This window comes from Odocoileus virginianus, chromosome X (assembly GCF_023699985.2).
Source record: "Odocoileus virginianus isolate 20LAN1187 ecotype Illinois chromosome X, Ovbor_1.2, whole genome shotgun sequence".
Classification (NCBI taxonomy): domain Eukaryota; kingdom Metazoa; phylum Chordata; class Mammalia; order Artiodactyla; family Cervidae; genus Odocoileus; species Odocoileus virginianus.
Window position 1 is genome coordinate 29,447,402 of NC_069708.1, and position 9,160 is coordinate 29,456,561.

Consider the following 9,160-nt stretch of genomic DNA (forward strand, 5'->3'; position numbering starts at 1 on the left):
CGAGCTGTGATTCATGGGGTCGCAAAGAGTCAGACACGACTGAGCGACTGAACTGAACTGAACTGAACTGAGTATTTTTGAGGTTAATTTCTAAATGAGCTCTATTTAATTGGCTTAAAGAGAAGTAAGCACTTGCAAATCAAATAATTCTAAATTAATAAATTCCAGGTTCATGTGAACTGGGAAATATTCAGTATTAAGTACCTGATATTAACGTTTGTTTATTGACCTATCTAATATAGACATGTCTTAGAGTAATTAACATTAAGTAGAATATTTTCATTGTACCTAGGTTTAATACATAAGTTAGATATTATCATATCTGTTACAAGTTTGTCAACAAGGAAATTACCTCGAGTGAAGAAACTTCTAAACAATGTAAATGAGATATGAGCTTTTAGATAAACTCTATTAAGAGTAATTATGCTTTAGGAATATCAGTTTAAAATAGTCAGTTTAAAATAGATTGGGGTGACTTGAATTTCTAAGGGTTGTGCTAAACGAAGTGTTGAAAGTCTATTGAATAGTTAGGTCATTTCCAAATAAGATTTTGAAACATTTACTACTAAACACTAATTTCCTTTTACAGAGAACCTAAAGAGATTTGGGACTATAAATGAATAATGTTTGGTGCCATCCTAAAATGTTCTAAGAAAACAAGGGTTTTAAAAATTATCACTGGTATTTATGCTCACCAATCTATAAAATGCTGATATAAAAGTTCTTAGTTGCTAAAGGAAAGTAGGAAGTGTGTTTTCAGTAAAAAAAAAAAAGGTATGATAAAATACTAAAAAGAGTTATGCATGATCAGGATTTTCTAAAATTGGATTACAATTAGTTAGATAAATGGATTTTGTTAGGAATGACACAGCCATAGGAAAACTGGTTAGAGCTAACTAGGTCCAAGATGGCGAAGCTGACTTTCACTAGACCTTGAGCTGTATTTATACCCATTGTGACATATCAACAAACTAAATGATGCACCCATCAACATTGACTAAATTTGACCAAATGTTCTAAACGCTTTTAATTAATTTTTTTGGACAAAACTTCCTAAATCGAATTCTTTTGATGTTCCTTTGACCTCTAGCTAACTTTGGGGTGCTTCAGAGGGCCCCTGAAACAGCCCAAAGAGAGATATTAAACTAACTGTGTTTATTTGGTTGATTAAATTACATAAAAAATATTATCAAATGAGTAATAAATCCTCTCATGTTATAATGTATGGTAAAAGTACTAATACAGATATCCTAGAAATTATATGGAGTTCTTAACATTCTGATATGTCCTGGTATTCTAATGGAGAACCTGATGACTTCACAAAAGTTAACAAAAGGACTGAATGAACCAGCGAATATCCCTGTAACTTTTATGGTTTCTATCTGAAAACTTATGGGTTTAAATCTTGTGTTTTCTGGGAGTAGGGAAAATCTTCCTCTCAAACTATGACAGTAATTTGGTGAAAATATATGTAATAAACAAAACAATTATATTTTCTCTCTATCTGACTCCTCCAGGTTTCCAGTAAGTTTATTAAATGAGTTAGGAAGGTTATATCACTAACAGGTAGAAAAATCTCAAGGAATTTTTGAGACCTTAAAAAGGGGAGAATTCACCTAGATTTGTTAGGTGAAACCTGTGATAAACCTTCAGTGTGAGTTTCCCAGTCCTGTTTTATTTTAAAAGTTCAGTCTGAGACTCTATAAATGTTTCAGTGAATCAAAAAGTTTATGATCAGTTATGATTATATAAATCGTCAGGTCAAAATTAGTGACAGCAGGCCTATTTTGCAGACAAGCTAGTCTTAATTTGGTCATATTTGATAAAAATGAGGGTAATTTTAGGCAGAAAAAGATGTTTCAATAAATGTTAAATCCCAGTTTGTTAATGGAGGTCTGCATCTAGTAAGACTCATTTCTTGGATAGTTCTTTGTTATTATGCTATGTTAATGCAAAATTTAATTGAATTCTTGAAGAACACCCTAAGTTTGTTTCTGAAGCTTATCTCAGTAATCTATCTTTGGATGAAGATCAGATGCCTCATGATCTGCAAGCAGGACTGGAAAAAGACATAATTTAAGGTACCGTCTCCAACCTGGATAGAAGGACCTTCTTATAAGGAGAAACTACACTATACCAGGATGAGAAGACGACGACATCAGAGATAGACAGCTTGCCCAAGATGCTAGACCTGATTCGTATGACCATTTATAATGTTTTCTTGACTTCTTAGACCTTTGCATATAAATCAAATGCTTTTCTATCACAGGCCTGATTATATGCTAATTTTAGAAATCAATCCAATTGTTGAATTTGTGACTAATTACCTGTATCTAGTTCTGGGTTACCTTGGTAAATTTCTCTACTACAAGGTTCTAACTGGTTGGCCCTGAGAAAATTTACTTTAAATAAAATTTTAGTCATATTCAGGTCACTATTGATATTACTAGATGGGATTCCCTCACCTGGCCAATTAAGAATGCCTGCTCTGACTCTGGCCATAAATTTGATTTTCTTCTATTACTCAAGTCCAATCAGAGCAACAAGCAAAGTTTCAGCAAAGGAAAAAAAATTTCCCACAATTATGGGATGAATTTATATAGATAACACCAGGCTATGGTAATTTAGGTTTAAAGTCTCCTCTATGTTGGAAAAAATTAAATCATACTAAGGATAATCAGTCTAGTAACACTAGAAAACTGGGCTATGTGCCTTATAGACAGTGCCAATATATAATTTCCCTGGAAGATAAAGATTCGTACAGAGTAGACTAAGTCAGATGACCTGGGATATACTAGGCTACATCTAACGGAAGCTCTTAAGTCTTACTTGTGACTTTACTAATACTGCTGGCTATGTTATTCATATTTCACCTGTTCTATACAATTGCTGTTTCTTTCATTGCCAAATATGTGATTGAGGCCTCTGATAAAATAATATATAGTTCCATATGAGATCGATGATGGTAACAGTGTAAGTCTATATATGGGAAGAAGCAACAAGAGGGAATGTTTTCCTGGACCAAGAAGCTAGTAAGACAGGTAGTCCAGAGAATTTTGGTTACTGTTTTATGACCTAGTCCAGTAACAGCACATTGAGTGGCCAGTCAACAAAATCTTTGCCAAGCCTGAGAATGGACATTCTCAGCACCATGGGATAAAATGGTCATGAAATGCCCCCCTCAAAATCATGGTCAAGTTTATAAGCAAAAAGGGGCTCTGCCAACTGAAAACTGACATTTGCCATCTATGTCTACAAAGATTAAATCATGGCCACTCCAACTGCTGATCTTCAATTCCCCTGAAAGAAGTTCAGGGTGAAAATCAGGAATGAGGCACTCTGTGCTCTGGGAAAAACTGGCAAAACAGGCCTTCAGATAGTTAGATCTTTTCAGGAAAGATTTTATGAGTCCCAATTCTTGCATCTTCTTATACCTAGAGAAACACTGACATCATTAATGGTGACATCTACTTTGGCTATTAAGGAAAATTTTACAGTTAATTTACAGAAAAATTTACAGTCAAGATAGATTAGCTATGGTTCAGACATCCTGAGGAATAACTAGGTGATACTATTTTCATGAATGGATGTGAGAGTTGGACTTTGAGGAAAGCTGAGCGCAGAAAAATTGATGCTTTTGAAATGTGGTGTTGGAGAAGACTCTAGAGAGTCCCTTGAACTGCAAGGAGATCCAACCAGTCCATCCTAAAGGAGATCAGTCCTTGGTGTTCACTGGAAGAACTGATGTTGAAGCTGAAACTCCAATACTTTGGCCACCTCAAATGAAGAGTTGACTCATTTGAAAAGACCCTGATGCTGGGAGGGATTGGGGGCAAGAGGAGAAGGGGACGACAGAGGATGGATGAGATGGCTGGATGGCATCACTGACTTGATGGACATGAGTTTGAGTAAACTCTGGGAGTTGGTGATGGATAGGGAGGCCTGGCGTGCTGCGATTCATGGGGTCGCAAAGAGTCGGACACGACTGAGCAACTGAACTGAACTGAACTATGGATGTAATTTCAGACTAGACCTTGTATTTAAACACTTGAGTTTTCTGAGTCGTGTCAGGCTTGGATGCCACCATTCTCAAAACAATGTCTGTTAGAAGCTACTAACTGCAACCTTACTTTTTATAAAACTAGGCAACTGGCTACATGGCTACAAGTCTCCCTGAAGTTCCAAGTCTAGACTGGGTTTCAGGTCTATTCTTCTAAAAAGAAATGAGATTTATTTTGTCTATTAAAATTCCAGTTCTCACTCCTCCAGCTACTTCTAATTGGGTCTGTTACACCAAAATGGCAGAACAAGGGATTGAGATTTTAATCATACAAGGCTCAGATCTAGGACTTGGAACTCAGGAATACTTCCATTTCAGTGTCTATTCTCTAAATTGAGGCAGTCCTATGCCCCATTTTGACAGGAAGTTATCACAGTCATGGTTGCCCAGTTCCCTAAATTAAAACTGAGCAGGACTCTGTGGAGCTCTGGAGTACAAGTCTGTTCTGTGTTCTCCATTTCTTGTCTGTAGGATATAGGCTTCATTCAGCCTCCTTGACCTTCCCCAAGTTCCAAAGAGTGGATTCAAACAATTGCTAATCGGGGAAGGGAGGGTATACAGAAACAGAGGAGAAACAATCAAATGGTGGTACAGCTTTGAGACAGGGTCCTGGTTCCTATTCAAAAAAAAATATGCATAACAATGTCTTTGAGTTCTTCTACAGAACTGCTCCCCACCCCCACCCCCCACCCCCAGGTGGAGGATGGTAACTTCAGACTGAACACAAGATTCCTGGAGCACAGCTCTGTTGCCTCAACACTAACCAATCAACAAAAGTCATAAACCCTGCAGCCCTCACCCCAAATGTTGCCTTCTGTTTCTGTGGACCAGTGATGACCATCCTGTTAGGTTTCCTGTTTGGCCCCTGTCTATTTCATCTCTGAGAGGAGCCAAAAGTTTCAAACTAAATTGCCGTTGTTACAAGGGTGAATGCTGGTTTCAGGCAAAAAAAAAAAAAAAAATAAATAAATAACTTGACTTAGATCAGGTGGAGAGAGACTTCTGCTCTGCTAGGCAGGCCTACGACCATGCACAGCAGGAAGAAGTTATAGAAGAAGGAGACCTCCATTCCAATTCCCAAGAGGTATCTTGAGTATGAAGTCTCTCAGAGGGGAGTTGTTAGGGAAAGCACACTGACTGAAACCGCCCACCCTGGCCAGGCACCATAGTAACCATTTGCATGAGTTGTTTTATGACAGGAGGTCCTGGTAAGGAACACGGAACTAATAAGCCACCACCAACTGGAAGAGTTCAGGAAAGGTCAAAAGGAGACACCACATGTCCGACCACCTCCCAGAATCCTTCTCTCTGGCATCCATCTTGGCTGAGCAAGGCATGCACCACCAGGGAGGACTCTGATTCAGAATGGTTGGCTAAAGACAATCCGGAAACTAACCCCATCACCATAAAACCTGAGACTGTGAGCCATATGGCAGAGCTGTTCTGCTGGTTTCCCTTACCCTACTGCTCTCCACCCGGGTGCCCTTTCCCAATAAAAGCTCTTGCTTTGTCACCACATGTGTCTCCTTGGACAATTCATTTCCAAGTGTTAGACAAGAGCTCAGTTTTGGGCCCTGGAAGGGGTCTCCCTGCCTGCAACACTAGGGTCTTCCTACCTCTACTAAAATGCTTGTGTGTGTGTCTTACCTCTCTCAGTTCAGTTCAGGCACTCAGTCGTGTCTGATTCTTTGCAACCCCATGAACCACAGCATGCCAGTCCTCCCTGTCCATCACCAACTCCCAGAGTCCACCCAAACCCGTGTCAATTGAGTCAGTGATGCCATCCAACCATCTCATCCTCTGTCGTCCCCTTCTCTTCCTGACCTCAAACTTTCCCAGCATTAGGGTTTTTCAAATGAGTCAGCTCTTCACATGAGGTGGCCAAAGTACTGGAATTTCAGCTTCAGCATCAGTCCTTCCAATGAACACCCAGGACTGATCTCCTTTAGGATGGACTGGTTGGATCTCCCCACAGTCCAAGGGACTCTCAAGAGTCTTTTCCAAAACTACAGTTCAAAAGCATCAATTCTTCAGCGTTCAGCTTTCTTTATAGTCCAACTCTCACATCCATACATGACCACTGGAAAAACCATAGTCTTGACTAGATGGACCTTCACTGATAAAGTAATGTCTCTGCTTTTTAATATGCTGTCTAGGTTAGTCATAACTCTCCTTCCAAGAAGTAAGCGTCTTTTAATTTCATGGCTGCAATCACCAACTGCAGTGATTTTGGAGCCCAGAAAAATAAAGTCAGCCACTGTTTCCACTGTTTCCCCATCTATCTGACATGAAGTGATGGGACCAGATACCATGATCTTAGTTTTCTGAATGTTGAGCTTTAAGCCAACTTTTTCACTCTCCTCTTTCACTTTCATCAAGAGGCTCTTTTGTTGTTTTTCACTTTCTGCCGTAAGGGTGGTGTCATCTGCATATCCGAGGTTACTGATATTTTTCCCAGCAATCTTGATTCCAGCTTGTGCTTCTTCCAGCCCAGCGTTTCTCATGATGTACCCTGCATATAAGTTAAATAAGCAGGGTGACAATATACAGCCTTGACGTACTCCTTTTCCTATTTGGAACCAGTATGTTTTTCCATGGTCAGTTCTAACTGTTGCTTCCTGACCTGCATACAGGTTTCTCAAGAGTCGGGTCAGGTGGTCTGGTATTCCCATCTCCTTCAGAATTTCCCACAGTTTACTATGATTCACATGGCCAAAGTTTTGGCATAGTCAATAAAGCAGAAATAGATGTTTTTCTGGAACTCTCTTGCTTTTCCAATGATCCAGTGGACGTTGGCAGTTTGATCTCTGGTTCCTCTGCCTTTTCTAAAACCAGCTTGAACATCTGGAAGTTCACGGTTCACATATTGCTAAAGCCTGGCTTTGGAGAATTTTAAGCATCACTTTACTAGCGTGAGATGAGTTCAATTGTGGTAGTTTGAGCATTCTTTGGGATTGCCTTTCTTTGGGATTGGAATGAAAACTGACCTTTTCCTGTCCTGTGGCCACTGCTGAGTTTTCCAAATTTGCTGGCATATTGAGTGGAGCACTTTCACAGCATCATCTTTCAGGATTTTAAATAGCTCAACTGGAATTCCATCACCTCCACTAGCTTTGTTTGTAGTGCTTCCTAAGGCCTACTTGACTTCACATTCCAGGATGTCTGGCTCTAAGTTACTGATCACACTCTCTAGAAGCAATTTAACTTTCTTTTAAACGTTTGCATCTTAACTAAATGTTTTAGAAGCAAAGACCATGACATCTATCATTTATCCTCAAATGGTTTAGTAACAATAATAATGACAACAACAATAATAATAGGATAAGATATACAGGAATTCCCTGTTCTATTATTGCAATTTTTCTACAGAAAACTTAAAAGTTTCATATTTATGTTACATTAACATTTACAGGAAAACTTAGAAGTTTTACCTTTTTTAATGACAAAAGGTAAAGATATATTGTGTTAGACAACACATGTGTACACACAGCCTTATGTGGTCCACCTTTCCTTGGGATCTTATTTAGATATTGCTCAGCAACAGTTCCAACTTGCTATTTGAAGCCCTCCCTCTTTTTTTTTTTTTTTTGTTGGAGAAGATTCTTTTTTTTTTTTTTCATTTATTTTTATTAGTTGGAGGCTAATTACTTTACAATATTGTAGTGGTTTTTGTCATACATTGACATGAATTAGCCATGGATTTACATGTATTCCCCATCTCGATCCCCCTTCCCACCTCCCTCTCGACCCGATCCCTTTGGCTCTTCCCAGTGCACCAGGTCTGAGCACTTGTCTCATGCATCCAACCTGGGCTGGTGATCTGTTTCACCCTAGATAATACATGTTTTGATGCTGTTCTCTTGAAACATCCCACCCTCGCCTTCGCCCACAGAGTCCAAAAGTCTGTTCTATACATCTGAGTCTCTTTTTCTGTTTTGCATATAGGGCTATGGTTACCATCTTTCTAAATTCCATATATATGTGTTAATATACTGTAATGGTCTTTATCTTTCTAGCTTACTTCACTCTGTATAATCGGCTCCAGTTTCATCCATCTCATTAGAACTGATTCAAATGAATTCTTTTTAATGGCTGAGTAATATTCCATGGTGTATATGTACCACAGCTTCCTTATCCATTCTTCTGCTGATGGGCATCTAGGTTGCTTCCATGTCCTGGCTATGATAAACAGTGCTGCGATGAATATTGTGGTGCAAGTGTCTCTTTCAGATCTGGTTTCCTCGGTGTGTATGCCCAGAAGTGGGATTGCTGGGTCATATGGCAGTTCTATTTCCAGTTTTTAAAGAAATCTCCACACTGTTTTCCATAGCGGCTGTACTAGTTTGCATTCCCACCAACAGTGTAAGAGGGTTCCCTTTTCTCCACACCCTCTCCAGCATTTATTGCTTGTAGACTTTTGAATAGCAGCCATCCTGACTGGAAGCCCTCCCTCTTGAAGGTCACTTCCCCCAGTGACTCTAAGGGAAAGAATTCAACTCTCTCTCATATCCCTTTCCACTTGGGATAATATTTCAGACACCGTTACTACTTACGCTGAGTTTATCTAAATTTTTTTGCATGATTTTTCTAACAATATGGATGCCAGAAATGGACATTTCTTGGCTCAGACGGAAGGCATATTTAGATTTGGATAGAGTTGAAGTTAACTTCATTTTTCTATTATCATGGAAAAGCCTCCAGAAGGTAACCAATATGAATACTGGACGCAAGTGGTCCAATTGCTGCAAGGAGTTATACTCAAAGACGTATGTTCAGAACAGCTTAAATGATTTTAAAATATTTCCATTTTTATCTTATGTTCCTTTTGGAATATGAAATAGAATCCAGTTTATACCAACAATACTTTTCTATATCCTATTTTATCTTTCAGTTTTCTTACACCTCCCACCCTAATATCTCTGGAGCCTCTCATTTGCAAAAACGCCTTCAAATAGTTTTCCCTCTCTTTCTGCCGAATATCTTTCCTTTCTTTATTATGTAGATTAGTTTACCTTCTTCTCTTTACATACTTCCTCTTCTTGGCCCACCTTTGAGACATTGTCTTCCTCAGTTCATTATCTATTTCTGTATCACAAAAAC